The 20048-nt window shown below is 40.7% G+C and overlaps 1 protein-coding gene and 31 non-coding genes across 32 annotated transcripts in view; 18 read left to right on the top strand and 14 right to left on the bottom strand.

The window, feature by feature from the left end:
• LOC114858575 (acid-sensing ion channel 1A-like) overlaps nucleotides 1–20048 on the top strand; it is a 196032-nt gene that overhangs the window by 47010 nt on the left and 128974 nt on the right. The gene's annotated exons all lie outside the window — the stretch shown is intronic.
• trnar-ucg (transfer RNA arginine (anticodon UCG)) lies at nucleotides 835–907 on the bottom strand. The gene has a single exon. It is a non-coding gene; the product is annotated as a tRNA-Arg (tRNA).
• trnar-ucg (transfer RNA arginine (anticodon UCG)) lies at nucleotides 1508–1580 on the bottom strand. The gene has a single exon. It is a non-coding gene; the product is annotated as a tRNA-Arg (tRNA).
• On the top strand, nucleotides 1708–1781 carry trnai-aau (transfer RNA isoleucine (anticodon AAU)). Its single transcript has one exon. It is a non-coding gene; the product is annotated as a tRNA-Ile (tRNA).
• On the bottom strand, nucleotides 2187–2259 carry trnar-ucg (transfer RNA arginine (anticodon UCG)). Its single transcript has one exon. It is a non-coding gene; the product is annotated as a tRNA-Arg (tRNA).
• On the top strand, nucleotides 2387–2460 carry trnai-aau (transfer RNA isoleucine (anticodon AAU)). Its single transcript has one exon. It is a non-coding gene; the product is annotated as a tRNA-Ile (tRNA).
• On the bottom strand, nucleotides 3065–3137 carry trnar-ucg (transfer RNA arginine (anticodon UCG)). The gene has a single exon. It is a non-coding gene; the product is annotated as a tRNA-Arg (tRNA).
• On the top strand, nucleotides 3265–3338 carry trnai-aau (transfer RNA isoleucine (anticodon AAU)). The gene has a single exon. It is a non-coding gene; the product is annotated as a tRNA-Ile (tRNA).
• trnar-ucg (transfer RNA arginine (anticodon UCG)) lies at nucleotides 4817–4889 on the bottom strand. Its single transcript has one exon. It is a non-coding gene; the product is annotated as a tRNA-Arg (tRNA).
• Nucleotides 5016–5089, top strand: trnai-aau (transfer RNA isoleucine (anticodon AAU)). The gene has a single exon. It is a non-coding gene; the product is annotated as a tRNA-Ile (tRNA).
• trnar-ucg (transfer RNA arginine (anticodon UCG)) lies at nucleotides 5841–5913 on the bottom strand. Its single transcript has one exon. It is a non-coding gene; the product is annotated as a tRNA-Arg (tRNA).
• trnai-aau (transfer RNA isoleucine (anticodon AAU)) lies at nucleotides 6040–6113 on the top strand. The gene has a single exon. It is a non-coding gene; the product is annotated as a tRNA-Ile (tRNA).
• On the bottom strand, nucleotides 6715–6787 carry trnar-ucg (transfer RNA arginine (anticodon UCG)). Its single transcript has one exon. It is a non-coding gene; the product is annotated as a tRNA-Arg (tRNA).
• Nucleotides 7593–7666, top strand: trnai-aau (transfer RNA isoleucine (anticodon AAU)). The gene has a single exon. It is a non-coding gene; the product is annotated as a tRNA-Ile (tRNA).
• Nucleotides 8623–8696, top strand: trnai-aau (transfer RNA isoleucine (anticodon AAU)). The gene has a single exon. It is a non-coding gene; the product is annotated as a tRNA-Ile (tRNA).
• Nucleotides 9299–9371, bottom strand: trnar-ucg (transfer RNA arginine (anticodon UCG)). Its single transcript has one exon. It is a non-coding gene; the product is annotated as a tRNA-Arg (tRNA).
• On the top strand, nucleotides 9498–9571 carry trnai-aau (transfer RNA isoleucine (anticodon AAU)). Its single transcript has one exon. It is a non-coding gene; the product is annotated as a tRNA-Ile (tRNA).
• trnar-ucg (transfer RNA arginine (anticodon UCG)) lies at nucleotides 10650–10722 on the bottom strand. Its single transcript has one exon. It is a non-coding gene; the product is annotated as a tRNA-Arg (tRNA).
• Nucleotides 11323–11395, bottom strand: trnar-ucg (transfer RNA arginine (anticodon UCG)). The gene has a single exon. It is a non-coding gene; the product is annotated as a tRNA-Arg (tRNA).
• Nucleotides 11523–11596, top strand: trnai-aau (transfer RNA isoleucine (anticodon AAU)). The gene has a single exon. It is a non-coding gene; the product is annotated as a tRNA-Ile (tRNA).
• trnar-ucg (transfer RNA arginine (anticodon UCG)) lies at nucleotides 12002–12074 on the bottom strand. Its single transcript has one exon. It is a non-coding gene; the product is annotated as a tRNA-Arg (tRNA).
• On the top strand, nucleotides 12202–12275 carry trnai-aau (transfer RNA isoleucine (anticodon AAU)). Its single transcript has one exon. It is a non-coding gene; the product is annotated as a tRNA-Ile (tRNA).
• On the top strand, nucleotides 13080–13153 carry trnai-aau (transfer RNA isoleucine (anticodon AAU)). The gene has a single exon. It is a non-coding gene; the product is annotated as a tRNA-Ile (tRNA).
• On the top strand, nucleotides 13957–14030 carry trnai-aau (transfer RNA isoleucine (anticodon AAU)). The gene has a single exon. It is a non-coding gene; the product is annotated as a tRNA-Ile (tRNA).
• On the bottom strand, nucleotides 14632–14704 carry trnar-ucg (transfer RNA arginine (anticodon UCG)). The gene has a single exon. It is a non-coding gene; the product is annotated as a tRNA-Arg (tRNA).
• Nucleotides 14831–14904, top strand: trnai-aau (transfer RNA isoleucine (anticodon AAU)). Its single transcript has one exon. It is a non-coding gene; the product is annotated as a tRNA-Ile (tRNA).
• trnar-ucg (transfer RNA arginine (anticodon UCG)) lies at nucleotides 15656–15728 on the bottom strand. Its single transcript has one exon. It is a non-coding gene; the product is annotated as a tRNA-Arg (tRNA).
• trnai-aau (transfer RNA isoleucine (anticodon AAU)) lies at nucleotides 15855–15928 on the top strand. The gene has a single exon. It is a non-coding gene; the product is annotated as a tRNA-Ile (tRNA).
• trnar-ucg (transfer RNA arginine (anticodon UCG)) lies at nucleotides 16680–16752 on the bottom strand. The gene has a single exon. It is a non-coding gene; the product is annotated as a tRNA-Arg (tRNA).
• On the top strand, nucleotides 16880–16953 carry trnai-aau (transfer RNA isoleucine (anticodon AAU)). Its single transcript has one exon. It is a non-coding gene; the product is annotated as a tRNA-Ile (tRNA).
• trnai-aau (transfer RNA isoleucine (anticodon AAU)) lies at nucleotides 17558–17631 on the top strand. The gene has a single exon. It is a non-coding gene; the product is annotated as a tRNA-Ile (tRNA).
• On the top strand, nucleotides 18433–18506 carry trnai-aau (transfer RNA isoleucine (anticodon AAU)). Its single transcript has one exon. It is a non-coding gene; the product is annotated as a tRNA-Ile (tRNA).

Genomic DNA, 20048 nt, shown 5'->3' with positions numbered 1-20048 from the left:
GAAACGGTTTTGAAACCAAACCTCTACAAAAATCTTGTCCAACAAATGATTCATAATAATGGCAACACCCTGATAGTCAATGATACTAAGAATAATTGAACATACTGGGACAGTGATTTCATACAAAGAGAAACAACATCTGTTGAGTTCAATAAGACTGCTAACTGCGAAGGGACTTGAACCCTTATTCTTCTAATCCGAAGTCAGATGCCTTATCCATTTGGCCACGTGGTCACAAAAAGCACCCTTCTCAGTGAACTGGGGGACTAGATCTTTCGTGGTACTCTTGATGGATAAGCCTTTTTTATGCATTTAGGCACTTTTTATTGTTTTAAAAGCAACATATGTATGATCAAAATTTGGCCGGTTAGCTCAGCTGGTTAGACTGTGGTGCTAATAAGGCCATGGGTTCAACCCCCATACTGGCCATCTACTGTTGCTAATGCACATTTGTTTTGCCAGCAATGATGAGCCGTGTTGTTTGTCGGTGCTCAGGCTGTAAGATAGGTCTGCTTTAGATCATCAGAAGACAGACATCTGCTTGTGGCATTTATGGAATATAGATCAGCTGGAATCAGGCAGAAAATGTTTCACAACAGCTGTAGGCAATTTATTTGCTTAAATCTGATGTTGTGATCCTAACATTAGGGAGAGGTGTCTGATTTGAGGTTGAGAAACGGTTTTGAAACCAAACCTCTACAAAAATCGTGTCCAACAAATGATTCATAATAATGGCAACACCCTGATAGTCAATGATACTAAGAATAATTAAACATACTGGGACAGTGATTTCATACAAAGAGAAACAACATCTGTTGAGTTCAATGAGACTTCTAACCACGAAGGGACTTGAACCCTTAATCTTCTGATCCGAAGTCAGACGCCTTATCCATTAGGCCACGTGGTCACAAAAGGCACCTTTCTCAGTGAACTGGGGGACTAGATCTTTCGTGGTACTCTTGATGGATAAGCCTTTTTTATGCATTTAGGCACTTTTTATTGTTTTAAAAGCAACATATGTATGATCAAAATTTGGCCGGTTAGCTCAGCTGGTTAGACTGTGGTGCTAATAAGGCCATGGGTTCAACCCCCATACTGGCCATCTACTGTTGCTAATGCACATTTGTTTTGCCAGCAATGATGAGCCGTGTTGTTTGTCGGTGCTCAGGCTGTAAGATAGGTCTGCTTTAGATCATCAGAAGACAGACATCTGCTTGTGGCATTTATGGAATATAGATCAGCTGGAATCAGGCAGAAAATGTTTCACAACAGCTGTAGGCAATTTATTTGCTTAAATCTGATGTTGTGATCCTAACATTAGGGAGAGGTGTCTGATTTGAGGTTGAGAAACGGTTTTGAAACCAAACCTCTACAAAAATCTTGTCCAACAAATGATTCATAATAATGGCAACACCCTGATAGTCAATGATACTAAGAATAATTAAACATACTGGGACAGTGATTTCATACAAAGAGAAACAACATCTGTTGAGTTCAATGAGACTTCTAACCACGAAGGGACTTGAACCCTTAATCTTCTGATCCGAAGTCAGACGCCTTATCCATTAGGCCACGTGGTCACAAAAGGCACCCTTCTCAGTGAACTGGGGGACTAGATCTTTCGTGGTACTCTTGATGGATAAGCCTTTTTTATGCATTTAGGAACTGTTTATTGTTTCAAAAGCAACATATATATAATCAAAATGTGGCCGGTTAGCTCAGCTGGTTAGAGCGTGGTGCTAATAACGCCAAGGCCATGGGTTCAACCCCCATACTGGCCATCTACTGTTGCAAGTGAGCATTTGTTTTGCCAGCAATGATGAGCCGTGTTGTTTGTCGGTGCTCAGGCTGTAAGATAGGTCTGCTTTAGATCATCAGAAGACAGACATCTGCTTTTGGCATTTCTGGATTATAGATCAGCTGGAATCAGGCAGAAAATGTTTCACAACAGCTGTAGGCAATTTATTTGCTTAAATCTGATGTTGTGATCCTAACATTAGGGAGAGGTGTCTGATTTGAGGTTGAGAAACGGTTTTGAAACCAAACCTCTACAAAAATCTTGTTCAACAAATGATTCATAATAATGGCAACACCCTGATAGTCAATGATACTAAGAATAATTAAACATACTGGGACAGTGATTTCATACAAAGAGAAACAACATCTGTTGAGTTCAATGAGACTGCTAACCACGAAGAGACTTGAACCCTTAATCTTCTGATCCGAAATCAGACGCCTTATCCATTAGGCCACGTGGTCACGAAAGGCACCCTTCTCAGTGAACTGGGGGACTAGATCTTTCGTGGTACTCTTGATGGATAAGCCTTTTTTATGCATTTAGGCACTGTTTATTGTTTCAAAAGCAACATATATATGATCAATACGTGGCCTGTTAGCTCAGCTGGTTAGAGCGTGGTGCTAATAACGCCAAGGCCATGGGTTCAACCCCCATACTGGCCATCTACTGTTGCAAACGCACATTTGTTTTGCCAGCAATGATGAGCCGTGCTGTTTGTCGATGCTCGGGCTGTAAGATAGGTCTTCTTTAGATCATCAGAAGACAGACATCTGCTTGTGGCATTTCTAGAATATAGATCAACTCGAATCAGGAAGACAATTTTTCACAACAGCTCTAGACAATTTTTTGCTTAATTTACTCTTTACCATTGCAAGCACATATTTCTTTTGCCAGCAATGATGAGATCTGTTGTTTTTTGATGTTCGGGGTGTAAGATAGGTCTCCTTTAGATCATCAGAAGACAGACATCTGCTTGTGGCATTTCTGGAATATAGATCAGCTGGAATCAGGCAGAAAATGTTTCACAACAGCTGTAGGCAATTTATTTTCTTAAATCTGATGTTGTGATCCTAACATTATGGAGAGGCGTCTGATTTGAGGTTGAGAAACGGTTTTGAAACCAAACCTCTACAAAAATCTTGTCCAACAAATGATTCATAATAATGGCAAAACCCTGATAGTCAATGATACTAAGAATAATTGAACATACTGGGACAGTGATTTCATACAAAGTGAAACAACATCTGTTGAGTTCAATAAGACTACTAACCACGAAGGGACTTGAACCCTTAATCTTCTGATCCGAAGTCAGACGCCTTATCCGTTAGGCCACGTGATCATGAAAAGCAGCCTTCTCAGTGAACTGGGGGAGTAGATCTTTTGTGGTACTCTTGATGGATAAGCCTTTTATACGCATTTAGGCACTGTTTATTGTTTCAAAAGCAACATATATATGATCAATACGTGGCCTGTTAGCTCAGCTGGTTAGAGCGTGGTGCTAATAACGCCAAGGCCATGGGTTCAACCCCCATACTGGCCAACTACTGTTGCAAACGCACATTTGTTTTGCCAGCAATGATGAGCCGTGTTGTTTGTCGATGCTCGGGCTGTAAGATAGGTCTTCTTTAGATCATCAGAAGACAGACATCTGCTTGTGGCATTTCTAGAATATAGATCAACTCGAATCAGGTAGACAATTTTTCACAACAGCTCTAGACAATTTTTTGCTTAATTTACTCTTTACCATTGCAAGCACATATTTCTTTTGCCAGCAGAGATGAGATCTGTTGTTTTTTGATGTTCGGGGTGTAAGATAGGTCTCCTTTAGATCATCAGAAGACAGACATCTGCTTGTGGCATTTCTGGAATATAGATCAGCTGGAATCAGGCAGAAAATGTTTCACAACAGCTGTAGGCAATTTATTTGCTTAAATCTGATGTTGTGATCTTAACATTATGGAGAGGTGTCTGATTTGAGGTTGAGAAACGGTTTTGAAACCAAACCTCTACAAAAATCTTGTCCAACAAATGATTCATAATAATGGCAAAACCCTGATAGTCAATGATACTAAGAATAATTGAACATACTGGGACAGTGATTTCTTACAAAGAGAAACAACATCTGTTGAGTTCAATGAGACTGCTAACCACGAAGGGACTTGAACCGTTAATCTTCTGATCTGAACTCAGACGCCTTATCCATTAGGCCATGTGGTCACAAAAAGCACCCTTCTCAGTGAACTGGGGGAGTAGATCTTTTGTGGTACTCTTGATGGATAACCCTTTTTTATGCATTTAGGAACTGTACATTGTTTCAAAAGCAACATAAATATAATCAAACGTGGCGGGTTAGCTCAGCTGGTTAGAGCGTGGTGCTAATAACGCCAAGGCCATGGGTTCAACCCCCATACTGGCCATCTACTCGCAAACGCACATTTGTTTTGCCAGCAATGATGAGCCGTGTTGTTTGTCGATGCTCGGGCTGTAAGATAGGTCTTCTTTAGATCATTAGAAGACAGACCTCTGCTTTTGGCATTTCTAGAATATAGATCAACTCGAATCAGGTAGAAAATTTTTCACAACAGCTCTAGACAATTTTTTGCTTAATTTACTCTTTACTATTGCAAGCACATATTTCTTTTGCCAGCAATGATGAGATCTGTTGTTTCTTGATGTTCGGGGTGTAAGATAGGTCTGCTTTAGATCATCAGAAGACAGACATCTGCTTGTGGCATTTCTGGAATATAGATCAGCTGGAATCAGGCAGAAATGTTTCACAACAGCTGTAGGCAATTTATTTGCTTAAATCTGATGTTGTGATCCTAACATTAGGGAGAGGTGTCTGATTTGAGGTTGAGAAACGGTTTTGAAACCAAACCTCTACAAAAATCTTGTTCAACAAATGATTCATAATAATGGCAACACCCTGATAGTCAATGATACTAAGAATAATTAAACATACTGGGACAGTGATTTCATACAAAGAGAAACAACATCTGTTGAGTTCAACGAGACTGCTAACCACGAAGGGACTTGAACCCTTAATCTTCTGATCCGAAGTCAGACGCCTTATCCATTTGGCCACGTGGTCACCAAAGGCACCCTTCTCAGTGAACTGGGGGACTAGATCTTTCGTGGTACTCTTGATGGATAAGCCTTTTTTATGCATTTAGGCACTTTTTATTGTTTTAAAAGCAACATATGTATGATCAAATGTGGCCGGTTAGCTCAGCTGGTTAGAGTGTGGTGCTAATAACGCCAAGGCCATGGGTTCAACCCCCATACTGGCCATCTACTGTTGCAAATGCACATTTCTTTTGCCAGCAATGATGAGCCGTGTTGTTTGTCGGTGCTCAGGCTGTAAGATAGGTCTGCTTTAGATCATCAGAAGACAGACATCTGCTTGTGGCATTTGACGCCTTATCCATTTGGCCACGTGGTCACCAAAGGCACCCTTCTCAGTGAACTGGGGGACTAGATCTTTCGTGGTACTCTTGATGGATAAGCCTTTTTTATGCATTTAGGAACTGTTTATTGTTTCAAAAGCAACATATATATGATCAAAATTTGGCCGGTTAGCTCAGCTGGTTAGACTGTGGTGCTAATAAGGCCATGGGTTCAACCCCCATACTGGCCATCTACTGTTGCTAATGCACATTTGTTTTGCCAGCAATGATGAGCCGTGTTGTTTGTCGGTGCTCAGGCTGTAAGATAGGTCTGCTTTAGATCATCAGAAGACAGACATCTGCTTGTGGCATTTATGGAATATAGATCAGCTGGAATCAGGCAGAAAATGTTTCACAACAGCTGTAGGCAATTTATTTGCTTAAATCTGATGTTGTGATCCTAACATTAGGGAGAGGTGTCTGATTTGAGGTTGAGAAACGGTTTTGAAACCAAACCTCTACAAAAATCTTGTTCAACAAATGATTCATAATAATGGCAACACCCTGATAGTCAATGATACTAAGAATAATTAAACATACTGGGACAGTGATTTCATACAAAGAGAAACAACATCTGTTGAGTTCAATGAGACTGCTAACCACGAAGGGACTTGAACCCTTAATCTTCTGATCCGAAGTCAGACGCCTTATCCATTAGGCCACGTGGTCACGAAAGGCACCCTTCTCAGTGAACTGGGGGACTAGATCTTTCGTGGTACTCTTGATGGATAACCCTTTTTTATGCATTTAGGAACTGTTCATTGTTTCAAAAGCAACATAAATATAATCAAACGTGGCCGGTTAGCTCAGCTGGTTAGAGCGTGGTGCTAATAACGCCAAGGCCATGGGTTCAACCCCCATACTGGCCATCTACTCGCAAACGCACATTTGTTTTGCCAGCAATGATGAGCCGTGTTGTTTGTCGATGCTCGGGCTGTAAGATAGGTCTTCTTTAGATCATTAGAAGACAGACATCTGCTTTTGGCATTTCTAGAATATAGATCAACTCGAATCAGGTAGAAAATTTTTCACAACAGCTCTAGACAATTTTTTGCTTAATTTACTCTTTACTATTGCAAGCACATATTTCTTTTGCCAGCAATGATGAGATCTGTTGTTTCTTGATGCTCAGGCTGTAAGATAGGTCTGCTTTAGATCATCAGAAGACAGACATCTGCTTGTGGCATTTCTGGAATATAGATCAGCTGGAATCAGGCAGAAATGTTTCACAACAGCTGTAGGCAATTTATTTGCTTAAATCTGATGTTGTGATCCTAACATTAGGGAGAGGTGTCTGATTTGAGGTTGAGAAACGGTTTTGAAACCAAACCTCTACAAAAATCTTGTTCAACAAATGATTCATAATAATGGCAACACCCTGATAGTCAATGATACTAAGAATAATTAAACATACTGGGACAGTGATTTCATACAAAGAGAAACAACATCTGTTGAGTTCAATGAGACTGCTAACCACGAAGGGACTTGAACCCTTAATCTTCTGATCCGAAGTCTGACGCCTTATCCATTAGGCCACGTGGTCACGAAAGGCACCCTTCTCAGTGAACTGGGGGACTAGATCTTTCGTGGTACTCTTGATGGATAAGCCTTTTTTATGCATTTAGGCACTGTTTATTGTTTCAAAAGCAACATATATATGATCAATACGTGTCCTGTTAGCTCAGCTGGTTAGAGCGTGGTTCTAATAACGCCAAGGCCATGGGTTCAACCCCCATACTGGCCATCTACTGTTGCAAATGCGCATTTGTTTTGCCAGCAATGATGAGCCGTGGTGTTTGTCGGTGCTCAGGCTGTAAGATAGGTCTGCTTTAGATCATCAGAAGACAGACATCTGCTTGTGGCATTTCTGGAATATAGATCAGCTGGAATCAGGCAGAAAATGTTTCACAACAGCTGTAGGCAATTTATTTGCTTAAATCTGATGTTGTGATCCTAACATTAGGGAGAGGTGTCTGATTTGAGGTTGAGAAACGGTTTTGAAACCAAACCTCTACAAAAATCTTGTCCAACAAATGATTCATAATAATGGCAAATCCCTGATAGTCAATGATACTAAGAATAATTGAATATACTGGGACAGTGATTTCATACAAAGAGAATCAACATCTGTTGAGTTCAATAAGACTGCTAACCACGAATGGACTTGAACCCTTAATATTCTGATCTGAAGTCAGACGCCTTATCCATTAGGCCATGTGGTCACGAAAAGCACCCTTCTCAGTGAACTGGGGGAGTAGATCTTTTGTGGTACTCTTGATGGATAAGCCTTTTTTATGCATTTAGGCACTTTTTATTGTTTTAAAAGCAACATATGTATGATCATATGTGGCCGGTTAGCTCAGCTGGTTAGAGTGTGGTGCTAATAACGCCAAGGCCATGGGTTCAACCCCCATACTGGCCATCTACTGTTGCAAATGCACATTTGTTTTGCCAGCAATGATGAGCCGTGTTGTTTGTCGGTGCTCAGGCTGTAAGATAGGTCTGCTTTAGATCATCAGAAGACAGACATCTGCTTGTGGCATTTGACGCCTTATCCATTTGGCCACGTGGTCACCAAAGGCACCCTTCTCAGTGAACTGGGGGACTAGATCTTTCGTGGTACTCTTGATGGATAAGCCTTTTTTATGCATTTAGGAACTGTTTATTGTTTCAAAAGCAACATATATATAATCAAAATGTGGCCGGTTAGCTCAGCTGGTTAGAGCGTGGTGCTAATAACGCCAAGGCCATGGGTTTAACCCCCATACTGGCCATCTACTGTTGCAAGTGAGCATTTGTTTTGCCAGCAATGATGAGCCGTGTTGTTTGTCGGTGCTCAGGCTGTAAGATAGGTCTGCTTTAGATCATCAGAAGACAGACATCTGCTTGTGGCATTTCTGGATTATAGATCAGCTGGAATCAGGCAGAAAATGTTTCACAACAGCTGTAGGCAATTTATTTGCTTAAATCTGATGTTGTGATCCTAACATTAGGGAGAGGTGTCTGATTTGAGGTTGAGAAACGGTTTTGAAACCAAACCTCTACAAAAATCTTGTCCAACAAATGATTCATAATAATGGCAACACCCTGATAGTCAATGATACTAAGAATAATTGAATATACTGGGACAGTGATTTCATACAAAGAGAATCAACATCTGTTGAGTTCAATAAGACTGCTAACCACGAATGGACTTGAACCCTTAATATTCTGATCTGAAGTCAGACGCCTTATCCATTAGGCCATGTGGTCACGAAAAGCACCCTTCTCAGTGAACTGGGGGAGTAGATCTTTTGTGGTACTCTTGATGGATAACCCTTTTTTATGCATTTAGGAACTGTTCATTTTTTCAAAAGCAACATAAATATAATCAAACGTGGCCGGTTAGCTCAGCTGGTTAGAGCGTGGTGCTAATAACGCCAAGGCCATGGGTTCAACCCCCATACTGGCCATCTACTCGCAAACGCACATTTGTTTTGCCAGCAATGATGAGCCGTGTTGTTTGTCAATGCTCGGGCTGTAAGATAGGTCTTCTTTAGATCATTAGAAGACAGACATCTGCTTTTGGCATTTCTAGAATATAGATCAACTCGAATCAGGTAGACAATTTTTCACAACAGCTCTAGACAATTTTTTGCTTAATTTACTCTTTACCATTGCAAGCACATATTTCTTTTGCCAGCAATGATGAGATCTGTTGTTTTTTGATGTTCGGGGTGTAAGATAGGTCTCCTTTAGATCATCAGAAGACAGACATCTGCTTGTGGCATTTCTGGAATATAGATCAGCTGGAATCAGGCAGAAAATGTTTCACAACAGCTGTAGGCAATTTATTTTCTTAAATCTGATGTTGTGATCCTAACATTATGGAGAGGTGTCTGATTTGAGGTTGAGAAACGGTTTTGAAACCAAACCTCTACAAAAATCTTGTCCAACAAATGATTCATAATAATGGCAAAACCCTGATAGTCAATGATACTAAGAATAATTGAACATACTGGGACAGTGATTTCATACAAAGAGAAACAACATCTGTTGAGTTCAATGAGACTGCTAACCACGAAGGGACTTGAACCCTTAATCTTCTGATCCGAAGTCAGACGCCTTATCCATTTGGCCACGTGGTCACCAAAGGCACCCTTCTCAGTGAACTGGGGGACTAGATCTTTCGTGGTACTCTTGATGGATAAGCCTTTTTTATGCATTTAGGCACTTTTTATTGTTTTAAAAGCAACATATGTATGATAAAATGTGGCCGGTTAGCTCAGCTGGTTAGAGTGTGGTGCTAATAACGCCAAGGCCATGGGTTCAACCCCCATACTGGCCATCTACTGTTGCTAATGCACATTTGTTTTGCCAGCAATGATGAGCCGTGTTGTTTGTCGGTGCTCAGGCTGTAAGATAGGTCTGCTTTAGATCATCAGAAGACAGACATCTGCTTGTGGCATTTCTGGAACATAGATCAGCTGGAATCAGGCAGAAAATGTTTCACAATAGCTGTAGGTAATTTATTTGCTTAAATCTGATGTTGTGATCCTAACATTAGGGAGAGGTGTCTGATTTGAGGTTGAGAAACGGTTTTGAAACCAAACCTCTACAAAAATCTTGTCCAACAAATGATTCATAATAATGGCAACACCCTGATAGTCAATGATACTAAGAATAATTGAACATACTGGGACAGTGATTTCATACAAAGAGAAACAACATCTGTTGAGTTCAATAAGACTGCTAACTGCGAAGGGACTTGAACCCTTATTCTTCTAATCCGAAGTCAGATGCCTTATCCATTTGGCCACGTGGTCACAAAAAGCACCCTTCTCAGTGAACTGGGGGACTAGATCTTTCGTGGTACTCTTGATGGATAAGCCTTTTTTATGCATTTAGGCACTTTTTATTGTTTTAAAAGCAACATATGTATGATCAAAATTTGGCCGGTTAGCTCAGCTGGTTAGACTGTGGTGCTAATAAGGCCATGGGTTCAACCCCCATACTGGCCATCTACTGTTGCTAATGCACATTTGTTTTGCCAGCAATGATGAGCCGTGTTGTTTGTCGGTGCTCAGGCTGTAAGATAGGTCTGCTTTAGATCATCAGAAGACAGACATCTGCTTGTGGCATTTATGGAATATAGATCAGCTGGAATCAGGCAGAAAATGTTTCACAACAGCTGTAGGCAATTTATTTGCTTAAATCTGATGTTGTGATCCTAACATTAGGGAGAGGTGTCTGATTTGAGGTTGAGAAACGGTTTTGAAACCAAACCTCTACAAAAATCTTGTCCAACAAATGATTCATAATAATGGCAACACCCTGATAGTCAATGATACTAAGAATAATTAAACATACTGGGACAGTGATTTCATACAAAGAGAAACAACATCTGTTGAGTTCAATGAGACTTCTAACCACGAAGGGACTTGAACCCTTAATCTTCTGATCCGAAGTCAGACGCCTTATCCATTAGGCCACGTGGTCACAAAAGGCACCCTTCTCAGTGAACTGGGGGACTAGATCTTTCGTGGTACTCTTGATGGATAAGCCTTTTTTATGCATTTAGGCACTTTTTATTGTTTTAAAAGCAACATATGTATGATCAAAATTTGGCCGGTTAGCTCAGCTGGTTAGACTGTGGTGCTAATAAGGCCATGGGTTCAACCCCCATACTGGCCATCTACTGTTGCTAATGCACATTTGTTTTGCCAGCAATGATGAGCCGTGTTGTTTGTCGGTGCTCAGGCTGTAAGATAGGTCTGCTTTAGATCATCAGAAGACAGACATCTGCTTGTGGCATTTATGGAATATAGATCAGCTGGAATTAGGCAGAAAATGTTTCACAACAGCTGTAGGCAATTTATTTGCTTAAATCTGATGTTGTGATCCTAACATTAGGGAGAGGTGTCTGATTTGAGGTTGAGAAACGGTTTTGAAACCAAACCTCTACAAAAATCTTGTCCAACAAATGATTCATAATAATGGCAACACCCTGATAGTCAATGATACTAAGAATAATTAAACATACTGGGACAGTGATTTCATACAAAGAGAAACAACATCTGTTGAGTTCAATGAGACTTCTAACCACGAAGGGACTTGAACCCTTAATCTTCTGATCCGAAGTCAGACGCCTTATCCATTAGGCCACGTGGTCACAAAAGGCACCCTTCTCAGTGAACTGGGGGACTAGATCTTTCGTGGTACTCTTGATGGATAAGCCTTTTTTATGCATTTAGGAACTGTTTATTGTTTCAAAAGCAACATATATATAATCAAAATGTGGCCGGTTAGCTCAGCTGGTTAGAGCGTTGTGCTAATAACGCCAAGGCCATGGGTTCAACCCCCATACTGGCCATCTACTGTTGCAAGTGAGCATTTGTTTTGCCAGCAATTATGAGCCGTGTTGTTTGTCGGTGCTCAGGCTGTAAGATAGGTCTGCTTTAGATCATCAGAAGACAGACATCTGCTTTTGGCATTTCTGGATTATAGATCAGCTGGAATCAGGCAGAAAATGTTTCACAACAGCTGTAGGCAATTTATTTGCTTAAATCTGATGTTGTGATCCTAACATTAGGGAGAGGTGTCTGATTTGAGGTTGAGAAACGGTTTTGAAACCAAACCTCTACAAAAATCTTGTTCAACAAATGATTCATAATAATGGCAACACCCTGATAGTCAATGATACTAAGAATAATTAAACATACTGGGACAGTGATTTCATACAAAGAGAAACAACATCTGTTGAGTTCAATGAGACTGCTAACCACGAAGGGACTTGAACCCTTAATCTTCTGATCCGAAATCAGACGCCTTATCCATTAGGCCACGTGGTCACGAAAGGCACCCTTCTCAGTGAACTGGGGGACTAGATCTTTCGTGGTGCTCTTGATGGATAAGCCTTTTTTATGCATTTAGGCACTGTTTATTGTTTCAAAAGCAACATATATATGATCAATACGTGGCCTGTTAGCTCAGCTGGTTAGAGCGTGGTGCTAATAACGCCAAGGCCATGGGTTCAACCCCCATACTGGCCATCTACTGTTGCAAACGCACATTTGTTTTGCCAGCAATGATGAGCCGTGCTGTTTGTCGATGCTCGGGCTGTAAGATAGGTCTTCTTTAGATCATCAGAAGACAGACATCTGCTTGTGGCATTTCTAGAATATAGATCAACTCGAATCAGGTAGACAATTTTTCACAACAGCTCTAGACAATTTTTTGCTTAATTTACTCTTTACCATTGCAAGCACATATTTCTTTTGCCAGCAATGATGAGATCTGTTGTTTTTTGATGTTCGGGGTGTAAGATAGGTCTCCTTTAGATCATCAGAAGACAGACATCTGCTTGTGGCATTTCTGGAATATAGATCAGCTGGAATCAGGCAGAAAATGTTTCACAACAGCTGTAGGCAATTTATTTGCTTAAATCTGATGTTGTGATCTTAACATTATGGAGAGGTGTCTGATTTGAGGTTGAGAAACGGTTTTGAAACCAAACCTCTACAAAAATCTTGTCCAACAAATGATTCATAATAATGGCAAAACCCTGATAGTCAATGATACTAAGAATAATTGAACATACTGGGACAGTGATTTCATACAAAGAGAAACAACATCTGTTGAGTTCAATGAGACTGCTAACCACGAAGGGACTTGAACCGTTAATCTTCTGATCCGAAGTCAGACGCCTTATCCATTAGGCCACGTGGCCACGAAAGGCACCCTTCTCAGTGAACTGGGGGACAAGATCTTTCGTGGTACTCTTGATGGATAAGCCTTTTTTATGCATTTAGGCACTGTTTATTGTTTCAAAAGCAACATATATATGATCAATACGTGGCCTGTTAGCTCAGCTGGTTAGAGCGTGGTGCTAATAACGCCAAGGCCATGGGTTCAACCCCCATACTGGCCATCTACTGTTGCAAACGCACATTTGTTTTGCCAGCAATGATGAGCCGTGTTGTTTGTCGATGCTCGGGCTGTAAGATAGGTCTTCTTTAGATCATCAGAAGACAGACATCTGCTTGTGGCATTTCTAGAATATAGATCAACTCGAATCAGGTAGACAATTTTTCACAACAGCTCTAGACAATTTTTTGCTTAATTTACTCTTTACCATTGCAAGCACATATTTCTTTTGCCAGCAATCATGAGATCTGTTGTTTTTTGATGTTCGGGGTGTAAGATAGGTCTCCTTTAGATCATCAGAAGACAGACATCTGCTTGTGGCATTTCTGGAATATAGATCAGCTGGAATCAGGCAGAAAATGTTTCACAACAGCTGTAGGCAATTTATTTGCTTAAATTTGATGTTGTGATCCTAACATTAGGGAGAGGTGTCTGATTTGAGGTTGAGAAACGGTTTTGAAACCAAACCTCTACAAAAATCTTGTCCAACAAATGATTCATAATAATGGCAACACCCTGATAGTCAATGATACTAAGAATAATTAAACATACTGGGACAGTGATTTCATACAAAGAGAATCAACATCTGTTGAGTTCAATAAGACTGCTAACCACGAAGGGACTTGAACCCTTAATATTCTGATCTGAACTCAGACGCCTTATCCATTAGGCCATGTGGTCACAAAAAGCACCCTTCTCAGTGAACTGGGGGAGTAGATCTTTTGTGGTACTCTTGATGGATAACCCTTTTTTATGCATTTAGGAACTGTTCATTGTTTCAAAAGCAACATAAATATAATCAAACGTGGCCGGTTAGCTCAGCTGGTTAGAGCGTGGTGCTAATAACGCCAAGGCCATGGGTTCAACCCCCATACTGGCCATCTACTCGCAAACGCACATTTGTTTTGCCAGCAATGATGAGCCGTGTTGTTTGTCGATGCTCGGGCTGTAAGATAGGTCTTCTTTAGATCATTAGAAGACAGACCTCTGCTTTTGGCATTTCTAGAATATAGATCAACTCGAATCAGGTAGAAAATTTTTCACAACAGCTCTAGACAATTTTTTGCTTAATTTACTCTTTACTATTGCAAGCACATATTTCTTTTGCCAGCAATGATGAGATCTGTTGTTTCTTGATGTTCGGGGTGTAAGATAGGTCTGCTTTAGATCATCAGAAGACAGACATCTGCTTGTGGCATTTCTGGAATATAGATCAGCTGGAATCAGGCAGAAATGTTTCACAACAGCTGTAGGCAATTTATTTGCTTAAATCTGATGTTGTGATCCTAACATTAGGGAGAGGTGTCTGATTTGAGGTTGAGAAACGGTTTTGAAACCAAACCTCTACAAAAATCTTGTTCAACAAATGATTCATAATAATGGCAACACCCTGATAGTCAATGATACTAAGAATAATTAAACATACTGGGACAGTGATTTCATACAAAGAGAAACAACATCTGTTGAGTTCAACGAGACTGCTAACCACGAAGGGACTTGAACCCTTAATCTTCTGATCCGAAGTCAGACGCCTTATCCATTTGGCCACGTGGTCACCAAAGGCACCCTTCTCAGTGAACTGGGGGACTAGATCTTTCGTGGTACTCTTGATGGATAAGCCTTTTTTATGCATTTAGGCACTTTTTATTGTTTTAAAAGCAACATATGTATGATCAAATGTGGCCGGTTAGCTCAGCTGGTTAGAGTGTGGTGCTAATAACGCCAAGGCCATGGGTTCAACCCCCATACTGGCCATCTACTGTTGCAAATGCACATTTGTTTTGCCAGCAATGATGAGCCGTGTTGTTTGTCGGTGCTCAGGCTGTAAGATAGGTCTGCTTTAGATCATCAGAAGACAGACATCTGCTTGTGGCATTTGACGCCTTATCCATTTGGCCACGTGGTCACCAAAGGCACCCTTCTCAGTGAACTGGGGGACTAGATCTTTCGTGGTACTCTTGATGGATAAGCCTTTTTTATGCATTTAGGAACTGTTTATTGTTTCAAAAGCAACATATATATGATCAAAATTTGGCCGGTTAGCTCAGCTGGTTAGACTGTGGTGCTAATAAGGCCATGGGTTCAACCCCCATACTGGCCATCTACTGTTGCTAATGCACATTTGTTTTGCCAGCAATGATGAGCCGTGTTGTTTGTCGGTGCTCAGGCTGTAAGATAGGTCTGCTTTAGATCATCAGAAGACAGACATCTGCTTGTGGCATTTCTGGATTATAGATCAGCTGGAATCAGGCAGAAAATGTTTCACAACAGCTGTAGGCAATTTATTTGCTTAAATCTGATGTTGTGATCCTAACATTAGGGAGAGGTGTCTGATTTGAGGTTGAGAAACGGTTTTGAAACCAAACCTCTACAAAAATCTTGTTCAACAAATGATTCATAATAATGGCAACACCCTGATAGTCAATGATACTAAGAATAATTAAACATACTGGGACAGTGATTTCATACAAAGAGAAACAACATCTGTTGAGTTCAACGAGACTGCTAACCACGAAGGGACTTGAACCCTTAATCTTCTGATCCGAAGTCAGACGCCTTATCCATTTGGCCACGTGGTCACCAAAGGCACCCTTCTCAGTGAACTGGGGGACTAGATCTTTCGTGGTACTCTTGATGGATAAGCCTTTTTTATGCATTTAGGCACTTTTTATTGTTTTAAAAGCAACATATGTATGATCAAATGTGGCCGGTTAGCTCAGCTGGTTAGAGTGTGGTGCTAATAACGCCAAGGCCATGGGTTCAACCCCCATACTGGCCATCTACTGTTGCAAATGCACATTTGTTTTGCCAGCAATGATGAGCCGTGTTGTTTGTCGGTGCTCAGGCTGTAAGATAGGTCTGCTTTAGATCATCAGAAGACAGACATCTGCTTGTGGCATTTGACGCCTTATCCATTTGGCCACGTGGTCACCAAAGGCACCCTTCTCAGTGAACTGGGGGACTAGATCTTTCGTGGTACTCTTGATGGATAAGCCTTTTTTATGCATTTAGGAACTGTTTATTGTTTCAAAAGCAACATATATATGATCAAAATTTGGCCGGTTAGCTCAGCTGGTTAGACTGTGGTGCTAATAAGGCCATGGGTTCAACCCCCATACTGGCCATCTACTGTTGCTAATGCACATTTGTTTTGCCAGCAATGATGAGCCGTGTTGTTTGTCGGTGCTCAGGCTGTAAGATAGGTCTGCTTTAGATCATCAGAAGACAGACATCTGCTTGTGGCATTTATGGAATATAGATCAGCTGGAATCGGGCAGAAAATGTTTCACAACAGCTGTAGGCAATTTATTTGCTTAAATCTGATGTTGTGATCCTAACATTAGGGAGAGGTGTCTGATTTGAGGTTGAGAAACGGTTTTGAAACCAAACCTCTACAAAAATCTTGTCCAACAAATGATTCATAATAATGGCAACACCCTGATAGTCAATGATACTAACAATAATTAAACATACTGGGACAGTGATTTCATACAAAGAGAAACAACATCTGTTGAGTTCAATGAGACTGCTAACCACGAAGGGACTTGAACCCTTAATCTTCTGATCCGAAGTCAGACGCCTTATCCATTAGGCCACGTGGTCACGAAAGGCACCCTTCTCAGTGAACTGGGGGACTAGATCTTTCGTGGTACTCTTGATGGATAAGCCTTTTTTATGCATTTAGGAACTGTTTATTGTTTCAAAAGCAACATATATATAATCAAAATGTGGCCGGTTAGCTCAGCTGGTTAGAGCGTGGTGCTAATAACGCCAAGGCCATGGGTTCAACCCCCATACTGGCCATCTACTGTTGCAAGTGAGCATTTGTTTTGCCAGCAATGATGAGCCGTGTTGTTTGTCGGTGCTCAGGCTGTAAGATAGGTCTGCTTTAGATCATCAGAAGACAGACATCTGCTTGTGGCATTTCTGGATTATAGATCAGCTGGAATCAGGCAGAAAATGTTTCACAACAGCTGTAGGCAATTTATTTGCTTAAATCTGATGTTGTGATCCTAACATTAGGGAGAGGTGTCTGATTTGAGGTTGAGAAACGGTTTTGAAACCAAACCTCTACAAAAATCTTGTCCAACAAATGATTCATAATAATGGCAACACCCTGATAGTCAATGATACTAAGAATAATTGAATATACTGGGACAGTGATTTCATACAAAGAGAATTAACATCTGTTGAGTTCAATAAGACTGCTAACCACGAATGGACTTGAACCCTTAATATTCTGATCTGAAGTCAGACGCCTTATCCATTAGGCCATGTGGTCACGAAAAGCACCCTTCTCAGTGAACTGGGGGAGTAGATCTTTTGTGGTACTCTTGATGGATAACCCTTTTTTATGCATTTAGGAACTGTTCATTGTTTCAAAAGCAACATAAATATAATCAAACGTGGCCGGTTAGCTCAGCTGGTTAGAGTGTGGTGCTAATAACGCCAAGGCCATGGGTTCAACCCCCATACTGGCCATCTACTCGCAAACGCACATTTGTTTTGCCAACAATGATGAGCCGTGTTGTTTGTCGATGCTCGGGCTGTAAGATAGGTCTTCTTTAGATCATTAGAAGACAGACATCTGCTTTTGGCATTTCTAGAATATAGATCAACTCGAATCAGGTAGAAAATTTTTCACAACAGCTCTAGACAATTTTTTGCTTAATTTACTCTTTACTATTGCAAGCACATATTTCTTTTGCCAGCAATGATGAGATCTGTTGTTTCTTGATGTTCGGGGTGTAAGATAGGTCTGCTTTAGATCATCAGAAGACAGACATCTGCTTGTGGCATTTATGGAATATAGATCAGCTGGAATCAGGTAGAAAATGTTTCACAACAGCTCTAGGCAATTTTTTTGCTTAAATCTGATGTTGTGATCCTAACATTAGGGAGAGGTGTCTGATTTGAGGTTGAGAAATGGTTTTGAAACCAAACCTCTACAAAAATCTTGTCCAACAAATGATTCATCATAATGGCAACACCCTGATAGTCAATGATACTAAGAATAATTGAACATACTGGGACAGTGTTTTCATACAAAGAGAAAAAACATCTGTTGAGTTCAATAAGACTGCTAACCACGAATGGACTTGAACCCTTAATATTCTGATCTGAAGTCAGACGCCTTATCCATTAGGCCACGTGGTCACGAAAAGCCCCCTTCTCAGTGAACTGGGGGAGTAGATCTTTTGTGGTACTCTTGATGGATAAGCCTTTTTTATGCATTTAGGCACTTTTTATTGTTTTAAAAGCAACATATGTATGATCAAATGTGGCCGGTTAGCTCAGCTGGTTAGAGTGTGGTGCTAATAACGCCAAGGCCATGGGTTCAACCCCCATACTGGCCATCTACTGTTGCAAATGCACATTTGTTTTGCCAGCAATGATGAGCCGTGTTGTTTGTCGGTGCTCAGGCTGTAAGATAGGTCTGCTTTAGATCATCAGAAGACAGACATCTGCTTGTGGCATTTGATGCCTTATCCATTTGGCCACGTGGTCACCAAAGGCACCCTTCTCAGTGAACTGGGGGAGTAGATCTTTTGTGGTACTCTTGATGGATAACCCTTTTTTATGCATTTAGGAACTGTTCATTGTTTCAAAAGCAACATAAATATAATCAAACGTGGCCGGTTAGTTAAGCTGGTTAGAGCGTGGTGCTAATAACGCCAAGGCCATGGGTTCAACCCCCATACTGGCCATCTACTCGCAAACGCACATTTGTTTTGCCAGCAATGATGAGCCGTGTTGTTTGTCGATGCTCGGGCTGTAAGATAGGTCTTCTTTAGATCATTAGAAGACAGACATCTGCTTTTGGCATTTCTAGAATATAGATCAACTCGAATCAGGTAGAAAATTTTTCACAACAGCTCTAGACAATTTTTTGCTTAATTTACTCTTTACTATTGCAAGCACATATTTCTTTTGCCAGCAATGATGAGATCTGTTGTTTCTTGATGTTCGGGGTGTAAGATAGGTCTGCTTTAGATCATCAGAAGACAGACATCTGCTTGTGGCATTTCTGGAACATAGATCAGCTGGAATCAGGCAGAAAATGTTTCACAATAGCTGTAGGTAATTTATTTGCTTAAATCTGATGTTGTGATCCTAACATTAGGGAGAGGTGTCTGATTTGAGGTTGAGAAACGGTTTTGAAACCAAACCTCTACAAAAATCTTGTCCAACAAATGATTCATAATAATGGCAACACCCTGATAGTCAATGATACTAAGAATAATTGAACATACTGGGACAGTGATTTCATACAAAGAGAAACAACATCTGTTGAGTTCAATAAGACTGCTAACTGCGAAGGGACTTGAACCCTTATTCTTCTAATCCGAAGTCAGATGCCTTATCCATTTGGCCACGTGGTCACAAAAAGCACCCTTCTCAGTGAACTGGGGGACTAGATCTTTCGTGGTACTCTTGATGGATAAGCCTTTTTTATGCATTTAGGCACTTTTTATTGTTTTAAAAGCAACATATGTATGATCAAATGTGGCCGGTTAGCTCAGCTGGTTAGACTGTGGTGCTAATAAGGCCATGGGTTCAACCCCCATACTGGCCATCTACTGTTGCAAATGCAGCATTTGTTTTGCCAGCAATGATGAGCCGTGTTGTTTGTCGGTGCTCAGGCTGTAAGATAGGTCTGCTTTAGATCATCAGAAGACAGACATCTGCTTGTGGCATTTATGGAATATAGATCAGCTGGAATCAGGCAGAAAATGTTTCACAACAGCTGTAGGCAATTTATTTGCTTAAATCTGATGTTGTGATCCTAACATTAGGGAGAGGTGTCTGATTTGAGGTTGAGAAACGGTTTTGAAACCAAACCTCTACAAAAAATCTTGTCCAACAAATGATTCATAATAATGGCAACACCCTGATAG

Source organism: Betta splendens, chromosome 7 (genome assembly GCF_900634795.4).
Source record: "Betta splendens chromosome 7, fBetSpl5.4, whole genome shotgun sequence".
Classification (NCBI taxonomy): Eukaryota; Metazoa; Chordata; class Actinopteri; order Anabantiformes; family Osphronemidae; genus Betta; species Betta splendens.
This window is presented reverse-complemented; position numbering and strand designations above follow the sequence as displayed.